Source organism: Ischnura elegans, chromosome X (assembly GCF_921293095.1).
Source record: "Ischnura elegans chromosome X, ioIscEleg1.1, whole genome shotgun sequence".
Taxonomy (NCBI): domain Eukaryota; kingdom Metazoa; phylum Arthropoda; class Insecta; order Odonata; family Coenagrionidae; genus Ischnura; species Ischnura elegans.
The window spans coordinates 64,648,563-64,672,302 of NC_060259.1; the positions used below are offsets into that span (position 1 = coordinate 64,648,563).

General features: G+C 39.7%; 1 protein-coding gene across 7 annotated transcripts in view; it reads right to left on the minus strand.

Moving 5' to 3' along the window:
- The window catches only part of LOC124171921 (IQ motif and SEC7 domain-containing protein 2), a 251,094-nt gene that overhangs the window by 97,251 nt on the left and 130,103 nt on the right, over positions 1 to 23,740 (minus strand). Inside the window, exon 1 of one of the 7 annotated variants that reach the window (XM_046551344.1) lies at positions 9,789 to 9,856. The exons of the other annotated variants lie outside the window; for them this stretch is intronic. The gene's annotated coding sequence lies outside the window, so the exon portion shown is untranslated. Of the gene's footprint in view, positions 1 to 9,788; positions 9,857 to 23,740 lie in introns of those variants that run through there. 7 annotated transcript variants of the gene reach the window in all.

The window sequence follows — 23,740 nt, forward strand, 5'->3', positions numbered from 1 at the left end:
TGCTTTAGTTTTGCTTATAAATCTAAAGCGGGAAACATATAAAGCGTGTAGCTAAGGGTTAACAATAGAGGATTCTCCAGTCGGCCGCTATATATGTTTTTACCCACCTAGCATTAAAATGAGTTCATAAAGTCGCCACACGCGTCGCTGGGGGGTGGAGCGATCCGAATTTCGCCGAAAAACAAGTCGTTAGATTACGGCTGCTAAATTACGGCCGTTAAATTACGTCTGTCAATCGAAACTTGCATTCTTGATGACAAAAACTATAAAATTAATAATTTTTCAATGTTATTCGTCGCGATTGCATATACTCTATTGCAAATATTGAGAATAAATGGATCGCTTTGTAATCACCGCTGTGCAAATATTTATCAATTTTCAAAACTGTGCTGCGGACACTATTGAAAACTGATAAATATTTGCCCGAAGTGGTAACATAAATCAAGCTTCTATGGGACGGACTGGAGTCTCATGTGTGAGGTCTCTTTGGTGAAGTGTATGAAGGGTCGTATCTGTTTACGTATATAATCGAAGCTTTCACCTTCCTCCCCTCCCTTGTCTTCCTTCTTTCCCACTCCCCCTTCTCAAATGAAGCCGGCAAACACAAGACACGTGATGCTGTAATATGGAGAAACCTGGTTCGTAATAATTTTAACCTTTTCCAAATGGCCCAGCATTACTACTTGGCAACGTAAAGACCTTTTCGGACCAGGAACGAGTTACCAACTCTCACCTGATCTTCTTCGACTCATCATCGGTTTAACTCACAAAAAAATTAAATAAATGTATCCTAAATGTTGCTAAAGAAAAAAATTGAAGGAAAAAATATTGCCCAATCTGATACAGTAGAATTTCCCCATCCGAGATCCTGCAATGCGGATCGCTTCATGAAATGGGATGTCATCACCGACATTATTTTTACCAATGATTAAAATACTTTCGTTCGACAGCTATTAGCTGTTGACAAAACGCAGTTTTCAAACATTCGAAGGCAGACACTTTAAGTAAATTACATACAAATAATTTGTATCTATTAAAGAGATTAGCTGCTTCCTTTGCTATCCAATCATCCAATTATTTGGCTATCCAGATCGGGTGCTTTCAAATTAATACCCCATAGTTCGAGCATTACAATGCTTTGACAAAAGAGAGGGTTATATTTTCAATCCGGTCCATAGGACCAAAAATTGTTTTAAATAATGATAAGTAGAAATTTCAGAGCTGGTCTTTATTATCACGAGCTTCGTCGGAATACACCTGTCAAAGCTACTCAGTCCCAAGTTATAAGTCGATCGAATCGACCTGCTGATTCGAAATTCAACAGTTTGACATGGCCGATATCGATGGACGGCAAACACAAACAAAAAAAATAGAATTAAAAAAAAAGAGGGTTATATTTCCAATCTCCGACTGATTATATTACTAAGAAAGACGGAGCAACCATAGTCTAAGACATCATTGATGAAACAGAAAAAGTTTTGACACGGCCAAATACAACGGATGGAAATGGATCGGCAGTCTAAACAAAACTGGCAATGAATACAATTTGGAAAACGAAATGAGGAAGGCTCAAGTGAAAATACGTAATTAGCGCAACGAGAGAGAGGAAGGTCGCGGGTAAGGACAATAAAATGACCGTGAAAAAGTGAAATTGGGAATCGGAAAACGGCATGGAATGTTCCAAAGTCGATATTGATGACTATGGGAACGACTAAATACTAAAATTACAGCGAGTCATTTACAACGTATGCCACTTTCAGACATATTCCGCATGAATATTTTACAAGGAAATCGGGGGAATAGTACTTCAAAGCTCTTTACACACACAACAGTGCCATTAGAGAAATCTTCATATCACCTTGAAGCCGCTAAAAAATGTGAAAGAAGTGCGACAGCATTGTCCTTCAGACTGCCTGTTTCTCGCGCGAAGGAACAGCAGCACAGCAGGAGTGATTTGTACCGTAACGCTCAAGATGAGTGGTGCCATTGAAGGTTGAATAAAAAGCATGGCAGAATATACTTCATTTTCTCACCTTTTAATCGTCCACCCACTTTCCGAGTAAACGGCGGTTTTACGTTGAACTTCCCCACCATTTCCGGGGCAAGAGTGAGGAAAGTAATTGACGTCATACGTCGCTCCCGACCAACCACTAAAAGCAGAAAACAACTGAACCGATCCCTCGTTTTCCCATCAGTGAATTAAAAAAATAACCGTTATCTACGATGGCGTTATGATACTTTATAGCGGGTGGCAACAGTCAATTTTTTTTATTTACGAGTGATCGATTCAACTTAAATTGATTTTCATTGCGCCGAAAAATCATTAAAAATTCCATCCATCGCATTTGAATAGTACGCAAATGAATAGAGATTTTCAATCGGATTGGATTATCCCATGAATGCTTTCATTTCTAGAGCGACATCGTGACGTGATCGAAGTTTGGGAAAAGGAAAGCCCGCTACCGACTTTAAACAAAATACAGCAAGGGAGCACAGCCCTGACGTACGAAGTCCATACTATCCGTGGTTAGAGACATGCATATCCCCACAAAACTCGAGCAGGGGCCAGATCTCCTCTATAAGTTCTTTCACCCAGGAGTATAGAGCAATTAGCACGTCCCACATAAATTTGTTTGCAATCAAAGACCCCTTAAGCCGGTTCATTTATTCGCAGGAACTAACTCGTAAGCGAGGGCTGGTGAAAGGAAAATTTTACCGTACGGGAAAGTTAATTGCGCGAACACTTGCACCATTGCTCGAATGACTAGACGGAAAACAGAATCTTCACCTATTTCATTCAGACTGGTAAACAATAGGGTCTATCGCTCAGAGCTGATATCACGGTTCGCTTGGAGAATTCGATACATGGAAGGGAAGCGAAACATGACGCAAAAAATGTTCCTCATTCAGCCATTCTCTCGTAACTTAAAACATAAAAAATATAAAATATAACATAAAAACAGAAAAAATCGCAAAGTTGCCGCCCACTTTTCATGAGTTGGTGACGTCTTTAATATTTAGGCTCATCAACTCTTTGAGGGAAGGAATACCTCACGCGGGAGAAAAACTCGCGCGAGATCGATGCGCGAGACCGAGGATTAGCTGAGATGCGGTGACCCGCTCGGCAGGAGTCCGTGATGTCATCAAAATATCAGCGAAAGGGTTAAGGCCGCCGATGTTTCTCCACGAATAGCTCGAGATTTAGGTGTTGGATTTGTAAACGGAAAAATAGAATTCTTTTTATTTTTAAAACTCTATCACATTACAGGGGAGTGTGGTATCCGAGTTAGTAGAGCGCTTGGCTTCTGATCGAGGGGTCCCGGGTTCACATCCCGGGTGAAGCCTTTGGACATCCCCAAAAAAAATCTTCGAAGTGCAAGGTGGCCCAGGGAAAGGAACTGGCCCCCCTACACTGAATGTAAGATATTCACAACACTGTGGCTTCATATAGGGTGAGCTCTACCTTCACCTATCCAAACCAATTTTCGAGTTGATTGAGTGAGTGAGGCCACATTACACAATAAAAAAGAACTATTAACGAGCTCATTCTCAAACGATCGTTTCGTCGACATATCGTGCCCAACGTGACGTCCGAATGGGCTTGTGGTTGGCCGAGCGGCCGCCAGAGGACCTGGCGAGAATCAACTGTCACTTCCGCCTCTCAAACCACCTTTCTCCCGCACTCGGCTGCTCTTATAGCAGGGTGCAACGCGTCCCATATGTTATCCCTCGAGGCGTTCATGCTCTAAGGATAATTTCCGCGTGAGAGGAGATGCTCACGGAATTAGCCCATTCCCGTGACGTCATTCCTGCGTAATTTTATCTCATTCCGTAATACAGATCTTCAATGCAGACCCTGGGAGGTCCTCTTTCAACGATCACGAGGATGTACATAAAATGGCAAGCGTAACGTACCTCTGATGCCAAAAAAGTGAAGTGGATTCATTTGCATTATCATGTTCACGTCAGCTTTAATAGTTACCTATGCACTGGAAAAGTAGAATGGAGGGACACGGGGTTCTGGACACTCTAGTCCCCGAAGTAGTGATGGAATTAAGATGGCGATTATATAACTTATTTACAAAGCTTATATTATCTCATGTTGCCTCATCCAGTATTCCATATTTTTAGGAATGAAGAACGCATAAATTCAAACTATTATACCCCGGAAAATAATAATAAAATTTTATTCTCAAACTTCACTGAGAGCTTATTCCTTCTCCTCATGTAAAAACAAAAATACTATCAACGCCCATGACAATGTAGAGCAATACTAATTAACGTTGATAAAATGTTAGTGAGACTCAATATTCCACAAACTAACGCCAGATTCTAAGATATCGATTAAAATATCTCGTGAATTTAGACACCAATATTATTTGTCTTTGCCATGTATTTACAAATCGAGGCACATTACTCCCTACGATTGTTTGTATCCGTAAATGTATGCTGCAAGGGATTGTTCCCAGAATAATACAGCTTAATTCTACTCCTTTAAGCATGCCGGGACTAGCGGTGAAAACTTTACCATTCTACCTTTCCAATGTATAGGTAACCATCAAAGCTGACGAGAACTGGCAATGCAAATGTTCAAATCCACTTCACTTTTTTGGCATTCCGTAGTGCGTTTCGCTTGTCATTTTATGTACATCCTCGTGATCGTTGAAAGAGGACCTCCCAGGGTCTGCATTGAAGATCTGTATTACGGAATGAGATAAAATTACGCAGGAATGACGTCACGGGAATGGTGAAAATTTTACGGCAAGGATCTTAAACCAAGGAGGTTGTAGATATCTGAAGGCGCTGTTTCCGAGTTTGTAGTGTGGTCAAAGTTCCGCCATCTTGGTTTCACAATTTTTGAACTTAGTCTCCTACTATTTTTTGAGGTGCCTAAGTTTTGTTCTGAAAATGAAATACATTAAGTAAAAAATGCGACCATAATCACTTGTATTTCGCCGGTGATTTTCATCTGATTTTTCCTATCATTCGCGATACTTCTATTAATGCATAAACTCTGAGCCTTGTTAGCCGCTTTACTGGTGGGGATATCCTTGAATATATACTTCTGTACTGTAATTTTTAGATTTCTGTTGGATATAATAAAATTAAAAACCAGTGTACGTGCAGGGAAATAACTAGTTTACCCTCGTAAAATTTTATTTTCTGCTAAGCTGGTTGTAGAACGTAATCGTGATAAATGTAATAATAATTTTTCCTTATGAAAAGATGTTTGGGCATAACTTCACGATGCCAACCAATCAAGTAAGAAAAAAAGTTTACATAGTGGGTTCCATAGTTTACTTTAATGTATTGACGAGTTATGACCGAATATTTCACCACATAGTAAGCACTGACCCTTGTGGGATTGTCAATGTTTTGGTCAAAGTAGGCGTGGCTAATCCTACCCAAGCACCCCCATTCCTGCCACACTTCGCTCCACGCTCGGAACCAGTGGTGCCTTCGGAACCAGTGGCAGCTGCATGCAGCCCGCCGGCTAATATATTGTGGCCCCTTGAATCCCATCTCGAAAGCAGTATCCCAGAGCCCCATCTGAGAGTTCCAACGACAAAAATAAAACCAAATATCGACACATTCTTCAAATATAAACACTATCTAAAACCGCATTGATTTATTAAACATTTTATCCAAAAATGATTATTACACTTAGAAATTATGTTTTTTTCCATCCATGTGGTGATAAGGTTTCGTGAAGCACTGCGGCCCTCCAAACGATGTGAAATCGATTTTTGGCCCTTGCGTTAAAAAAGGTTAAAGACCCCTGCTTTACGGAGTCACCCGCAATGCACAAATTGTCGGCCTGGTCATGGCGAACGATTTTTTCAGTGTGTGGAATTTTTGCATTATTTCTACTCCATTCCAAATTGGCTCCGTCTTCAATTCCTCACGTCAACCACTGGCTAGACACCTATGATTCCACTCAGACCATGAGGAAAGAATTGCTCGAAGTACAAGGCTAGTCGAGTGCTCGGACGAAACCCGAGCGTTGGCTCGTGGGGGAGTGGGAGGGAGCAGCCGTCCGACGCCGCGCCGCTCGGCGAGGTCGCCGATTCCCGGCCCGCCCACCTCTTAGCGCCCACTCGCGGAGCTCCAATGACGCGTGGACCGCCTCCGCAATGCACAAGCAACCAGCGAGATACACACGGCCAAGCAAGGGAACGTAAATAATAACAGCCATCGCTTTTATAAGTTGATGAAATAACCATGTTACAAGAGTTATTTTTACCTTTCCCCGGGTCAATTATGAAGGTGGCCAACGCTTCTAATCCTCTCCTATCGACCTCTCCCGGACTAATAATATACTAATGTCGCCTATGTTGCACGTCAATATATATATATGATTACATGAGTGGATATTCCCGACTGTTCCCGACTCTCAGAAATTTCTGGGAGCTAAGTGTCATTTATCCTTAGTCCGTTGTTTCTGCTGAATTTGTTTTTGTTTTTTTAACAAAAAAAAAAAAGAAAAGAAAAACATAAAAATAATTTTAGAAGGGACAGTGTAAAAAGGTTTAGTATTAAGAGGCTTCTAGTGATTTCTATAAGATGAAACATCATGCGGAATATTCCGAATCAACTCCCAGAATCGTATTTATATTGACGGGTAACACAGGCCAGATCATTAGTCCAGTCGAAGACTGAGACGGAGAAGAAACGTCGGCCACTCATGCCGTAGAGGAGGGGAAACCCAAAAACAACTATTTTATACATGGACTCAGACCACAAAAGTATTAATACTACGATTAAATACCCATCTTGAAATCCAACGTCTACATTATATCCACAGGCGTCATCACTTTAGACATAAATAAGCATAGACAGTCAGTCATCAGGTTAACGGTTGCAATCCTAAACTGTTTGTTTCCTCGCCATAGAAACAACTTATATCTTTACAATGTGGCACTCAGACTTCGCTAACATAACTCTCTAATACTCCACACTGTATCTCATTACGTCCCGATAGGTTTCATCACACATTCATATAAATATCAAAGAACGAATCATGTTAATTCTCGTTCTTCACACGTAATGCATACGCTTAGCATTAAAGAAAATCTACTTTCAACAACCCATTATAATAAATAATTTCAGGCTGCATTTAAATCCAAAAGCAGACCAAAAAGAAGGTATAGTCATTTTTCAACGTGATGAATGAAAAAGATAGAAAAAGAAGCATGGTTCGCTTTCCAATAAATAATAAAAAATTAGTACATTATTGCCAAAGAATACAATAATTCATACCTCATGGGAAGTATTCAACCGTAAGGATGCTTGGCATGATATATAGAAAAAGAACTGAAGACATTGGTGACAAAATGATCGATCAATCTCAACCAAGGGCCGTAAAACCTGTGTCCCCCACACAAAATAACTATGCTATTAATTGAGATATTATTGGCAGATAGAATTGGGTTAATTCAGTCAATTTAATAAATATTTATAACAATGTCTAAGGAAATTAAGCTTCCTCCTGGATAGTCACATATATTTGACCACGAGGACTGCACGCATGATAAGGTTACCGACCTCTGGTGTACACTAAATAACAGTTACAATTGCAGAATAACAAATAAAAAGTAATAGATATTGAAGTATACACATTTTTAATGTAAGAAATTTCGCATTTATGGAGCATATTATACTAAAAATCCTGTAACCCGCATGTCCCAAATCATCGGTAAACATTTGCGTCACACGTAAATTTAAGTGAAGCTATAAGGGACAGCAATCACAGACTTATCCTTGTCACTTCTAGAGTGATATCTTGGGAAATAATAAGTTCGAAGAAGAAAAGCAAGAAAACGCCAGGGTGAAATTCAAGTTTCACACGAGTTAAACACTAATTTTAGGCTATGCATATTTGCGAGTTTTAGCAGGGTAGTTGTTTCAGAGAAAATTGCCTTATATACTTTCAACTTCCCGCGGTCAAATTTCTACTCATGGCCTCATACGGTGGAAACCTGTTTGGGACAATTACGGGTAAGCTAACCGCAAATCATGAGCAATTACAATAATTATTGTGAAATGTGATAAAAAGGCTAAAGAGTGATGTCATTTCACTCTTTTACCACCTCAATTGGAAAAATATTACCGCTAGCATTTGGATACTGGTATGAGAATGAAACGGAATGGATGGATTAGAGTCACGTTTTTCAAGTCATAACGATACCTAAAATACCATTACCAAATAGTTGCAACAGTGAAGATGGGATTCCATACCGAAGGTAGAATCTCTAAAGTAAATCTGCTGTCAATTTTTAGAAAGAAGTCTTGTCCAGGAAGCATAGTAAAAACAAAATTGCAACTCAATAAATAAATTAACTGTTTGCGACCGGTTTTCCCGTGAAAGAAGCGTGCTAAGATATGGCGAAACCGGCTGTAAACAATGTATTTATTTTTGCGGAACTGAAGAGAAGTCTTCTCTCACCCTTCAAAAGGTAAGTGAATTCCTCATCATAAAACCTTACACTAATTATCCTTCGAATTATTCCACAAGCACAGCCTACCTGCGGTAATAAAGGCACAGCCTCACTACGGTAACAAATCGTAGGAGAAAGAACAAGTTAGGTAGTAGTAATTCCACTTTCTGAAATAAATGAGGTAAGAACAAAATTACAAGTTTAAATACTTTTTCTGTTGCTACTAAGGCGAGCATTGTAACCAAAACTTAAATACTTCAGTATAATGGCATTTTCAAAGAAAACTGAGGAATTTGAAACCTGCTGGAGGCGTATATTAAAGATCAATATACGGGTTGGACAAGAAAAATGAGGAGATATACACAAGACTAAGGGGGGATAATGCAGTATGAACTAGGGACTACCGAGTGGGTAAGATATAGTTGACAAGAACTCACTTGGCAGTATAACCGACAAATAAGTGGCTTTTTAGAGGGGAAATTAAACTAGGGAGCACTAAAACAGACATACACAAACCATGCAAAAAACGTTAATGACTATTAAACTTCGTCAACGGAGTTTCATTGTGAATGAAAGCATAGATTGGGAAATGTTAAATTTTTTAATCAAAATACCAAATTATTAGCATTTTTAATCACTTACAAATGCATACGAAAAAATCCTACAACGACGGAGTGAAAAAATACGACGGGAGAGGACCAAATGTAAATCTATATTACGATTCAATTACTTTCCCATTTCTCGATAATACAACATCAGTCCCATTCCAATGTTCTCGCACAGATGTTTCCCACGCCAATCAAGTATGTAAAAACTGTATCCTTGATATTTCCTACACGAGTTCGTTCATCGCCTGGATTATAAGTAACTAAATACAGTATCTACATCTATATAATACCCTGCGAACCACCCCTAGGGTGTTTGGCAGGAGGTGATCAATCACAAGCATGCTAGATGATTGTGTGATGTGATGACCGTGTGATGAGCAAGTGCACATCATACGGTCATAAAAATGTTACGCACATAAACAAATCATACTTCTACGTGCAAAGACAAAACTTGCCAACTACTCATTAAGGCAATATGCCTATAAAGCTAGAACATGCAAAACATGCTGTAAAAAATAAAGGAAAATAAGTATAAGTATGCACTTAGGAATAAATAAGTAAGCAGGTTACACTACAAGTCAGCTAACCTACTAGTAAGTCCTAACGCTGCCGTTATAGTCTCTTTTCGATCCCAGAAAATGCAAAATTCTGAATCTATCTGCTTTACAGTTTATCCTCATTATCTTATTTTTACGATTTTACGACAGTATTTAGAGCTAAACCACAAAAAGGCACCGCTAACCTTGTCGTGTTCCCATAAATACACTGAAAGTCCGGTTCGAACGCTGGGCCCACCTATCGCACACTGCACAGACGCATAGATAACTCTTGTATACATTTACTCCGAGGTTGCACTGCGCAGACAAATATGTTTCACCACGAGGCTCTGTCCTAGATCCATTGCCCGGGCCTGCTTTTATTCCGCCAGACAGCTTTCACGACCTCGCCAAACAGCCCAGAGAGCACGCGCGCTCTGACCTTGAAGTTGGGACAGGAGCTGCTTCGAGATCACGCCTCTGCCACACGCCCAGCAGGTGTTGGGCCGCATCACCTGCAGACGTAAACACACCTGGGAGGTGGACCGTGGCTACAGCGCCACATACTTTGGCTTTCAAGCACCCCTTTTTGCGTAGGTGTTTATTTATTTACGTACACCCGAAAACAGCATCTGTGGGGCTTTTAAATAGGGGATAATAACATGTAACGATGGACAAACATCCATGCCCTGGATAAATATTACCAAGGCGGGACTCTAAACCGCGACCTTCAGTAGGGCAGGCGAGGACTACCCTTCCGCATATGCAGTGGAATTTTTCGTTGAGCATTTATAATATTTCTGCCGGCATATCAAGCTTGGGAGAAACCTCTTTCCAAATGTTATACCACCCATCACTCGAAAGTGAACGTTCTACCTTGACCACAGGATGCTCACAGGATAGTGTGAATACCGTTACTTTAAGGTTCTTACTCTACCATAAATCTAAAACAAAATTGGCAAAAATGGCATTTAAAAGCATCAGTAAGACTGCATTTCGTTTTGGTCCTCGCGTTGCCCATTTTTCGGTCTTGATCGCAGGAAAATAAAGAGATTGGTCCAATCCACAAACAGTAGTCAAAACTTCACCCAGTAACTCGGGAGTAACCACTTCAAAGATGCCCGTGGAATTGATCAAACACTTACTGTAAAAGTCGAAATTACAATATGACCTCGCTGACGATAATTTTTCTTTTAACCACAAATAGATTAATAACATACAAGGGGTTAGGGAGCAGAGGGGACAGTTGTGTCTTAATACACACCTTAATAAAGTCACCCTGTCATCATCATTAAAAAAATTATTAATCTAATAAAATATAGTGATTATAGTCTGAAAATGGGTTAGTTCGTTTGAAATCATGAATTCAATGCAGCGCGGGAAATTTCGCAAAACTTACGCGGAAACACGCAAAGTTCACAATAAATGCGTGGCTCGGATGGAAGGTGCACGTGTGGCGGTGAAAAACTTTACACGCATTTCTGTCCCTCGCAAGTTTCCGCGGAGCGAGAAAAATAAAAATAAGCCAACGCTGGCGGCCAGTGTTCACTTTCACCAGCAGGTATATCAAGCTTGGGAGAAACCTCTTTCCAAATGTTATGCTATTTCTCGTTCGAAAGTGAACGTTCTACCTTGATCACAGGATGTGCACAGCGTAGTGTAAATACAGTTAATTTAAGGTTCCTAGACTCCCAATATTATTTTCACCTAAACAAAATTATATCAAAACCAAGTAAGTAAAAGAAAGCGATTATTTTATAAAAAAAAGCATGAAATATAAGGAAACGTTAGTCAGTATTATATACTTAGACCAAGAATGACATGTAGAAGTATCAGTAAGACGTCTATTTTTAGTCCCAAAATTTAAGTAACTACGTTTAAAATTTAACTTCGGTACCGCGAATCAAGTAAAGAATATCTCGCTACACTTCATACGGATTCCTATACATATTACAGCGTTCAAGTTGCATCCAATATTGTCCACCATCAACAAAAGTAGCGAATTAAGAAAATTAGTAAGCTCTAGCCCAATTTTCGCAGCAGTACGAGTAGTTTCAACAAAAAGGTGTCATCTTTAGTTAATACAAGAAACAATCAAAATTATGCCACACAGTACGAAAGCATGCTTTTTTCTTTACTCATTATGAATTTCTAAGGTAACGTCAACGATAATTACATTTACAGGCAAATGCTTTACGACCAAACGGCAGTTTTAAATACCGCAAATTCGTGCTTATTTCTTCGCTGCATGATCTATTCCTAAGCCTTGCTGAATATGTTCGTTGCTTAATCCAAACGATTTTCCAAAGCATTTATCAAGATTTAAAGGAAATAAAGCAAATAAATCCCAGGCATTGCATCTAACCACCATTGAGAGCTTTGATTATCATCGACCTCCGGGCTTCACTAAGATACAAGAATTTTTCGCAGCGGTTGAAACTCGTATTTGTTAGCCTATTGCGCACGTCACACCCGTTTAACTAGTGCCAAGCACCACCACGCTTTCGTCACGGAAATCCATCCCTTCAGGATAAGCACTCGGGTGCCATCATCTGCCTCTTGCTTCATAACGTGAGGCTGGAGCGCAAAAAAAAACAGTTCCACTAGTAAACGCACGTGGTCTCTAATCACTTATTATCATAATACCTTTGAATACCAGACCCGAGGTCGCGGCTCAATTTCTGAGATTTTTTCCAGTACATTAGCTAGTACACTCAGTAACACGTGCCCTAGTTCCCGCAAAAAAAAACTAGAAAATATAGGGACAAAGAAATTTTCAAGAACTAAGTAATTAGAGGTACGATTTTGACATAATGTACGGGTAGAATATAAACAGGGTGGCCACTCAAATATTAACCCGATACCCCCGAATTTTCTAGATTATTCTGACTATTTTCACATTTTTCCAGACTTTTTTTACAGTATGTATTTTGAAAAATATCCATTTTTACAGGAGGTGAAATGTGATTTAGCGTAAAAAATAATAAACATAAAAAAGTTTAGTAAATTCAGAATAAAAAATGAATTCCTACAGTTATGGACCACTACCTGAATGAGATATTGAGAATAGAATAATAAAGTTTCGAAGATCAAGAGTACGAGGAAAAATCATTTGATGAATATAACAGCAAACATGATTTTCCAATTTCTTTCAATGTTCTCAGGCATTCAATGTCTTCTCAGAAGCAATTAAATCCATGACTTATCCTGACTTTTCAGGTTTTATTGAAGAGCGGCCACCCTAATAAGATATTAATTATAATTAGGATATGGAGTAACAATGTAAAGTTGAAATGAATAGCCTGTCTAATAAGATAGCTGTAGCAGTGGTAATCAATTAGAAAAAATGCAAAAGTTACAATGAGCTTAGGCGGTTGATAATGCTTCATTTTCACGTCAACTCGTCAACTGAAAATCATTACTAGTCGGAAGTACTGATGAAGGCAAATGACTAAGTGGTAACTGCTACTTACTTTCTATGAAGCTAAATTACATGGTTTCACAAAATTCTCCTTATTATTTTCACGGCATCGTCACGCTTAAAAATAAAATAATTGAAAGCAGAAAGATTCAAAATGCCACATTTTGAATTCTCTTCATTTAATGCCACTAAGAAACCCTCAAGAGTATATAATATAGACATAGACATGAGAGCAGTCAGACTTCCAGAAAGACTAACTCTCACCATGTGATGTTCAAGGCAGTGGAAACTACCCTGACTGAACGATTAATTATTCAGATGTGCACGGTATAATACTAAGTAATCGCTGCAATTTCACATCCAAAGAAAGCGTCGTGAAATGTTATAATAACTATTTACGCCCGTGGCATAGTGTAATCTATTTTCATACGCCGTTTACAAGAAGTATTCTTAGCGGTTAATCATTACAATTACATCTACATAATACCCTGCGAGCCACCGCCAGTGAGTTTGGCAGGGAGAAATAACTATGATAGCAATACAACTTGGCTTAGATGACGGATTTATCAAGGCAATCCTACTCTGGATTAAGACAAGGAGTGAAGACAGAATCCATACCCCTAGAGCACATCCAAAGCAATCAATAGGTACAGCCGTATGTCAATGATAAAACTAAGGAAAAATAGCTGAAGTCATTTCAATATCGCTAAAGATACTGAACACATTGGGCGAATTATTAAGGCAGCGATTACTGCTGTAATTAATTATTTTACTAGAGTCATTTCAAATTCTTCGAATGATTAGTTCACTCCCCATACAGTAACGACAGATTTTTCAGGATAAACGCACAGGCTGCTTTACAAACCACTTGATGGAAGACGTGGCAGATGGCCATGTTCGCCTGTGTTCACCCACATACTGCGATAATACGGCCGCAGATAGCACAAGGAAGTTAGGCATCACAAGTCTCCACCCGTTGGGAGCGCTCTATAGGTTTCACCATAGTTTATATAAGGGGGGCTATTACCTCTCCGCCCCCTCCTTTCCCCTCGGACACTCCCGCGAACGAGCGAACTCGCATACGGGTCGCATATTGTACTTGCTGATGGCTGCGATTTCAAAAGCGACTTCCATTAACCCTCATCCGCTATTGCCGGATCAATACAACATATTCAGTCAATGCAGAAAGACTCGACCTACATTAAATGCCAAACAATGGTGTCAAGCAGTTTAACTCGTATCATCTATATCCACATTATACACTGCGAGCCACCTCCAGGGTGTTTGGCAGGGGGTGATCAATCACCAGCATGCAGGAGGATTTCTACATGCACACCACACGAAGACAAAAATGTTACGCATACTAACGAATTATACTCCCACATCCATGCAAAGGCAAAACTTGCCAACTACTCATGACGGCAATCTGCCAATACGGCTAGAGCACACAAAAAATGCTGTTAGAAATAGTAATAAAATTTATAAACATGCATTTAGGAATACATAAGTTAGAAGGCTACAATACAAGTCAACTAACCTACTAGTGAGTTATAACGCTGCCGTTATAGTCTGTTACTGATCGTGGAAAAATTGACAACTTGAATAAATCTATTCTACCGTCTCTCTTATTTTATTTATATGATCTGATCTACCAAAGTATGTTGGAGTTCGGTTCTCCTTCCTAATCATTTCTCCTCCTTGAAAGGTGAGAAAGAAGAAGTAAAGCTGAAGTGATCTGAATTCGGGTGGAATGATCAAATTTGAGCCTGGATCCACTGATATCCCGTACGAAATAAATTTCAAATCAAATCTAACTCACGTGATAAGGCTAAGGTAGAGAAAGAGGATATAGTTACCTAAACATCAATTCGGCCTGACGAATTTGAAGACAAATGAAAATTTTGCACGACTGATATTTTAAAGTCAATCAGTAGCACAACTTCCATAAATAACACAAGTAAGCACACTTATTTCTCTCTTTCTAAGCGATTGAATTAACATAAAGGGTGGCAACTATGTGAGTATAGCAGATCACCTGATCGATATTCGTAAGTAGGGGAAGTATCGCAAGGAAGAATTTATTTAAGATTCAGATTTCGCTTAAAGATACTCTAACAAGTAAAACCAAGGTCATAATTAAATGTCATCACTTAAGAAAGTTGTCCACCTTGCGATGATTCGTCCTCCACCCTCTTCAGAATCCACAACCGATTTGAAAATATTCAGGAAAAGAAATAGATAAACACCGCGAGTAAGAATTTAAAACGCGATAATTCGAAAAGAGATTTCCTACAGAGAATGTGAGAAACACCAACGAAAATTATGGCTGTAATATTTTTTTTAAACTCAACAAGAAGGCGGAAAAACTTATAGGCCACATCTTGAGACCCGATGGCCCGATTAAGACAATCGTCGAGGGACAAGTGGATGGGAAGAACGGAAAAGAAAGGCCTCGAACAAATTATATGGAACAGGTAAAGAAAGATGTGAAAGAGAAGAATTATGTCGGAGTGCAAAGATTAGCTTACAGTAGAATTAAATGGAGAGCTGCGTTAAATCAATCTTAGGATTGTTCACCAGTGATGATGATGATGATGAATGTTTAAATGGATACAGTATCGTAGGAGTGAACAATCAGCTTCGATAGCAACGTGCTAAGTAAAAACTGTGGTATTTTTTGCGAAAATGTGCAAGAGTCTTTAGTCTATGATGCTTTGCTATGAGGCAGTTGCTGTTATTCGCAATTCGCTGCGATGAAAAGACTTATAGCCATAGGTATATTCTTCCTTTAAGATATTTTCCTAAGCAACTGAAAGGAAAAAGATGTCTTGCAAAACCTCGAGATGATTTTAAAGAATAAGTAAGACTGCTTATTCCGAAGATTATCGCAAATCGTGCATACTCAAGGCCGTTTTACACGGGGCACGTACTTGCACAATCTGACGCGTGTACGAACGAAGGCGCAGTCAAAATTGCGTCGTGTAAAGCGGTGAATTGCTAGAACACATGCGAGAATGCGTGGACGTGAGATGGCAAAATAGCCCCTATTCTAATTTCGTTCATACATTCGCGCAATTCCACGCCCTTTTTAGAAATTAATGCAGCTCTAACCGGCGCAATTCCGTGCCCCGCGTAAAACAGCCTTAAGAATTGTCTGAGAAGCGACTGCTGTTATTTTCTCCGACATTTCCATCACTCTCAGGGACGCCGACTCACAAAAAATATTTGGGGGCCCAAACCGGGGATCTTGCCTTGGGAAATTTAATAAGTAGTGAATTTGAAGTATTTTAGATGTGTCATATGATCAACATTAGAATCCTGATAACTCGAATCTCGACATCTGTACACTCCGGGGAAAATCGACAAGCCTGACACATTTTTTCCTCAAACCCATAACGAATTTTTGAGGGGGCCCGAGCCCCCTCAGGCCCCATGGAGTCGACGCCACTGATCACTCACAAAGAAAAGGTAACCCCCTAGGCTGCGAGGATTTTTGATTGGGGTTGCCCGAAGATTCCAACCTGGGATTTGAACCTAGGACCCTCCAATCAATACTCCAACGCCACGCTTCCCTTTTATCACCATGCCAGTCGCGATCTCAAGCTCACTCAGCAGAGCCGATCCCCTTGCTCCCAGAAGGTCGACCTGTCCACGGCAAACCGTACTTTCCACCTTTCAAAAATCCCTGCCCTCTCACCCAGAATCTGAAAGTCAAGACATTTAACTCTCCCTTTCCCTCCACCCAGCCTCCCACACTCAACGCCACTAAATGACCAAGAACCTAAAATGCTAATGGACCAGGCGGTTCCGGAAACTTAAAATAAACAGACGAGTAATGCACCCTATGAATTCTGCACGAAATATCATAGAATAAATAGCCATTAGCTCATTAATCCTCGCATTAAATCATTCACAAGTCAAATGTAACACGAATTAAAAGTAACACAGTCTCTTATTGAATAAAACCGCGCCTTTCTTAAAAATGAACGCTATACATGTATTTGGAGAGTGGCAAATATAAGCCTCGGCCAATGCCCTGGTAAATATCGATTCGATTACAAAACCTGTAGGAGAATCAATATCATACCCTACTAACAAAAACTTTCGTAATTTAATCCTAAATCGTTATTAAACATAATTTTTTCCCCTAAAATGCAGGCACTAGCGGTCTTTCAGTATGTCTTTCAGAAGTATGGTCTTTCAGACGAAGATAGCGCCTAGCTGCGAATGAAATCATTTAACTAGCGCTCTCCAATGATGAAGTTGGTGCCACTATGTTTATAAAATTGTAGGATAGTATGAAAAACGGTAAAAAAATGTTCGATACCAGTATAATTTCCACACAATGTGGCGCCGATGAAGTAAGTGGAACTTCCGCTACTAAAATGTGACACCCTCCGCTACCATCTCCTCAGACCACCGTGAAGGATAACTTGGCCCTAGTTACGTATAATTTTAATCATAAAAGAAGGAGATTATTGATTGGGTTAAACGCCACAACTCGAGAGAGCCAGTTTTAAGACAACGTACGAAAATCATGTACCTTCACCTGGAAAATTATTTTGCCAGCGTAAAATCTTCAGACCTTGTTATCCTTACACGGTATATTTGCCCTGATCTTGACTCAACCTAGCGCTTTCACTGCATTCAATACGTGTCATGATAAGTAAATTTAAACAGTGAGTAGATAAAAAATAAATAGTTGAAAAATCTCTTCTTGCGAGGAGTTTCCGCAATTTGTGTTACCTCGAAGGTGAGTCAGCAAAGGTTTACCACTGGGAAGTGCGTGGGTATTTCCGAAAAAAACGGTCATTAGGCCACTATATGGTGCCTCCGTAATCTGGACTGGATCATGTTTCCAAGATGCTTCCAGCGTATGATCTTCCTCTACTGACGATACATTCCAGTCGTCCTACTTTAAAACATATTTTTCAAAATAAATCAATGTAAGGACTGGGGAGTTGGTGTTCCAAGGAACATGCGCATTACGCAATGCAGCCCACCGGCCGGTCGATATGATTGGAAAAAAATTAAAGCTCCGGAGTAATTAATACCGGAGGGGGAATACTCCAGATGACTCTAATATGACATGCTAGAAGGGCAACAGAGCTGCGGACGCGAAAATTATCAGGAAAAAAGACACATTAAATTTGAACTAAAGTAGTGATGCCGGTATTTATATCAGCTTGAAGCCTTCAACAAGGAGAAGTACTGTTAAATGACCGAAAGGTTATTTCACCCGTGATACTTATGTTAGATGCAAACACTGATGCATCATCCACTTTCGGAGTGTATTGAACCAGAGTGAAAATAGATCCGGGACTGTTTATACGCCTCGCATTCATGTATTTTAGTCAAGGTTCACAAAATTTGAACCCTGAATGGTGAAAATTCACAGTTTATCACTATATATACAAATAAGGAGACAACGGAAGTAAAAGAGTAGAAGTACGTAAATATGATAAGGCTGGCTGATGGAAGATTAGGATTCATAGCTGCATCAAACCATTCACATCGATGTGATACAATATACGTCAATTAATAACGGCCAGCAGCGGAAACAAGCTGTCATCGGGATCTGAATGATCCGACTAATGTTGAAATGGAAAATTTTTACGACTTATAGCAGCGAGTTGGTTCATACGTTGTTTACTATGAATACCATTCATATTTCCATAGGATGCAACAAGAGAAGTGCCGGTATAACAAAATTCCTACGCAAGTGTTTACTTCACGAACATTATCCAATTTCCGCAATAAATTTGAAGTTTTGGGCATCAAAATTTCCACCAGATTTTGAATACCTACAGCAGCGTTGTTTGTATTTAATACGAGGAATTTTCAGTCAAACCATAGGGTAGTTTCCTATTTTTTATTGCCTAAATCGAAAGATTATTACTCCGGGAGGACTGTATTCCACGGTTTAGATTTATAAATGAAAATAATGAAAATAAAAAGTGAAAATTTTCAAGTACGCGGAAACGCGACGGCTAAGTATGAATGCTATGAAAAGGCCGTGTGATGTCATTCTGGTTCCGGCTGCCGCCGTGCGAGGCCACCTTGGTGCGAGGCTATGAGCGCCGCTACGATGCAGGCTTATGACAGGTAGTGGAGTACCATCGTCACGTGGAGTGGCATCACATGAGTGCCAATCTAACCTTTTTCAAATGAGGTTAAAAATTGACCATTAACATTCGTTAAACTGGGATTTCTATAACCAAATGATTTGTATATTATGAATACACTAATGGTGGGTAACGAATCGCAATCAATGCCTTTCGTATTCTTCGATGAAGGAAACTACCCTATTGTGGCCCCAGGACCGTCGTAACCTCTCTGGAATCGCTTCACCAACTAAATATGCGAGAAAGGGGGAGACGCATTTTATAATCCCGAGCGGACTGATGAAACACGTCCATGCCACTGCGTCTACCCCAGCACCGGAAGATGACAATGCCCAAATGCGCGTCTGGCTTATGTGCGGGGAGCGGGGAAGGGAAAGTTAGCGGCGGATAGGAGGGAGTTGGTATACATGGGAGGGGAGATGCAGAAGAGAAAGGAGAGAGTAGAGGGAGACAGAGAGGGGGTTCCGTTAGGGATCAGGGGAGGGGGATGCAGGGGAAAAATAAATAGGAGAGGGGAGATCGATGGCAGAGCAAAACATAAAGGGTCAACGTTCAGAAGGAAAAAAATCGACTCCGAGATGTGCTCTACTTGCTGATGAGATGGGCTGGAGAAAAAGCACTCGCCGAGTGCTGCTGACGGAAACAAAACATCATTTCAGCGGTAAGCCAGCGGATTGAAAGACAAAATTTCGTTTGAAGGATAAATTGAGACAAACATGTCATATTTCGAACGAGTAGACAAACGAAAGGCAATTATAAATATTTTTAAAGGGGAATATACTTAAGTAGCTTTAAATCTTGGGCCAACTCTCTTGTGCTCGTTTATCACGCGGTTTAGATTCGAAAAATGACATTTAAAAAATTGATTTTTTTACTCCAAAAAGCAGAGGCAGAGAGGCAGCTGGTATCATTGCAATAGATAGGAAAATTGCTGAAAATCTTGAGTTTTCTAAGGTTCCAGACGATTTTAGAGGGGGTCGATTCCAAGACTTTTTGTTGTATCTCGTCTAATTCACCCCAAAAAATTTTATGAATCAGTCAGTCAGTGGTCGGAAGTGTGTTTTATATTATTTGGATCCGGAATGTTAGCCCGTTAAAATCATTTCACGATTAAGCAAAGCAATGAGGTTTTACTAACAAAATCAACGCCTACTGCGAGCCTAGAATATCCGGACCTGGAAGATATAAGAATACGGATTATTGAAAATAGGCTTCAAATATTACACCACTTTCATAGTCGTATTCGCCCAGCTAAAAACAAGTTCTTGTCAGAAGAAACATACTCCCACTAGTCATATCAAGAGGGCGAAATATTACCTCTCTGCGGGTCTTACTTGGTATGTTTTCGCGAAAAAATTCTAGTTTAAGACTTCAATTGAAAATTAAAATTTCAAAATCATTTTGAACTTTTCATTTTAGAGAGAATAATGTGATACAATTTTCCAAGTTGAGATACAAGCAAGCTGAAAGGGTGATATGCCCAATAATTTAAAGAGGATATCGTACGTTCTGAATGAACAATTCGTCGCGAAAACATCAACGTCGAGTGGGAGTAATGCATTCTCATAAGACGTAACTCCGTATTCATACTGACATAACATTATTGTCGCGAACATATGACATTTTACAGTGGTATTCCAATCGCCGAGGCACTGTGGGCAATGTCTTAAGGCTCGAATCCTGGTGAAGCTTTGATATAACCTCAGTATCTTGGGGGTACAATTTCTTCATTTTAGAAGTACTGCCTGCCAGACTCCTGATGATGCCAGGTACTTTTGGAGGGGGCAGTAAATTTTGCAGAGTGGTCTACAGGAGTAATTGTGTGTGAAGAAGAGAGAAGTGTTTTCCCCCGAAATCCATATTTCCAACCCATCTTCCGAATTCGCGACAAAAATAGCGATTTTTCGGACAGAGTGAATGACCCCATTGTTTGCCGCATGGATACCGTTCGATTTTGGACGTGAGCTGCCACTTTTCATCCAGCCGAAATGAGGGAAAGCCGTGAGAAATCTCCGCATCTTTGGTCTTGGGAATTCGAAAACGCTTCCGACATGCCCTTATTAAATGCGGACAAAACCGTCAACCACAAAGGAGCCATTCAGCGCCGAGGCATGAAAAAAACACCACCAGTCACATGTGTACTTTTTTCCGAGAGGCGGCAAGAAAACGAAGAAGGGGGAGAGATCCGTAGACTGTAAAAAAAAGAGACGATTAACGACCAAGCAGCGAAAGGAGAGGCAAAAAGACGAGGAAAGCGACTTCAATGTTTCCAGCATGTGACTCTCTTGTCTAGCGATCCATTGGCGTGTGGCAGATGGATTCTGAGAGACGCTGGAGACAATATCAAAATGTGGTGGATTTAGGTACGCAGCATGGGTCGACAACCATGGAGCTCAATATACAGAATAATCATAATCGACATCTTCAGGCTTAATTGTGTGAGACCTTCCCACTATGGGAAATAAAAGAATAAACTTAGTAAGGTTTACAATTACTTTTATAAAAAAGCACGACCCGTGAATTAAAACATGGTTACATCTTCAGGTGCATCTATCATGCTTGCATCTCATTTTATATCAAGTCGGGAAATCCCTCAACCCAAACCCTAGGCCTCCCCTTCTCCTCCATCCCTTAACTCCGAACTCACCCCACTCCTTCCCAGCAGTTAGATTTCCTAACCGTCTCATCCGACTTGATACTAAATGAGATGTATACATGATAGATGCATCTTGCGATGTAACTATGATATAAAACCCGGGTCGTGCTATCTTTTTAAATATTAGTGACCCTTACAAAGTCAATTCTTTTATTTTCCATCATAGAATAATCATTAAGTTTTATTAAACGATCCAAAACTCTAAGTGCACTAGCATTTCAACACATAAAATCAATAAAATTAGAAAAGGAAGATCAATTCTCTATCATATATCATATTTATAAACTGAAGACGACAAAAGGCAAAAAAACAGAACAAAAAAGGAAAAGTGAAAATTCATTGGTCGTTAAACGTTAAAAGGATATCAAAAATGTTTCAAGAAGAATCTTTGTCAAGCACTCCAGCTATTCAGTTTACAGGAGGATCTATTAACAAAGTCTCAAATATTATAATCATGAGAAATAACGCGATGATTAGCACTAACAATAAGTAGGTGTGTCTAGTTTAGAAATGTACTTGACTTCGCTGTTGCAAAAACGTTTGATGCAGAGTAAATACTGAATACCAACTTGAAAGTCCAACCACATACATTTACGTGATATTGAAGAAGCATATGGATCAATAACGCGACATAATTGCAAAACTCACCCCCTGCGAATATCCTACGAGTGAATAGCAACGTACGTTTTTAACCAAAGTACATCGTAACAAACTATGCCTTAAATTCAAGATACTTAGCATTTTACTCAATAACACCTATTTTAAGTAACTATATCACCTTAACCAACAGATTCAGAATGAGATTCATAATCGGCAACATCCGTTTCTAGAGGAGAAAATTAGTTAAGCACCTCCTTCCCTAAGGCCACGTCCGAGATATGCTCTGCAAATCAACATTATTTTCGCCAATATTAATAATGATTACTTCAAGGCTGTCACAGTGAGGTAAGAGACATTCTTTTAACAGCCATAGAATAATTGGATGTGTCGTCATTTAAATACTGGATAAGTAAACATGCTTAGAGGCAACTGGTCCTCACAGGGCGCTTAATTAAAAGCCTATATCACTGCCACGCAAACATAGGATAGGGACCGTTCTCTATCTTTTTTAAGGGAAAATAAATTTAAATCATCCTCATGACCACGCCCCGTATTGATTCAAATGACGTCGAGATCCAATAGCCGGGGAAGCAGAAGACCAAATGCAAGCCTAAATCTCGTTCGAAATACACAAGATTTCAAAAAAATGCTATCGATATAACTCCCCAACGGAGCAGCAGCTACTACCATACAAACGAAGACGTTTGAGTAAATGTTAGCCTGATAAAAAAAACTCGAGGCGTATCAAATTTGCTAACATAATATCAAAAGTACGGAGGTAAAGAAGCAGCCATGATGGTAGAGAATAAACATAGCTGAATTCCCCGAAAGTTAGCTGATAAACACTTAAGTGGAATTCATCAGTTTTTTCATGTCCATGGAACATTTTTTCCTATTTATCCTGAAAGTATTTCTTAAAGGAAGCCATCACTGGGCAAAATCACTAAATATGATGGGGAAAAACAGAATCAGCTGACCGCCGAAGATAATACCGAAAAAATACTCGGTTTCGCACAGCTCCTTGCGATTTGCATACGAAATTATTCATATCTTCCCTCTTCCATCATTGTTAATCAAATTATAGCACGCATATACAGAGCTATCACACAAACTTGCGCAGATTTTTATTTGGTATTGTAGGAAGGTTGAAAGAGAAACCTGAGTTCACAATAACTACCAAGCTATTAAATAAACGCGTCGATCGGTTAGCAGTTTATGGGCCATCCGATGGACGAGGTTGATGTAGTCTTTCCAACGCACTCAACAATAGATGGCCGAGTCTATGTTCCTCCCCAAGGGAATCTTTTGATTATTATCCGCAACCCGACGGTCTTTCAGATGGAATCACATACTTCT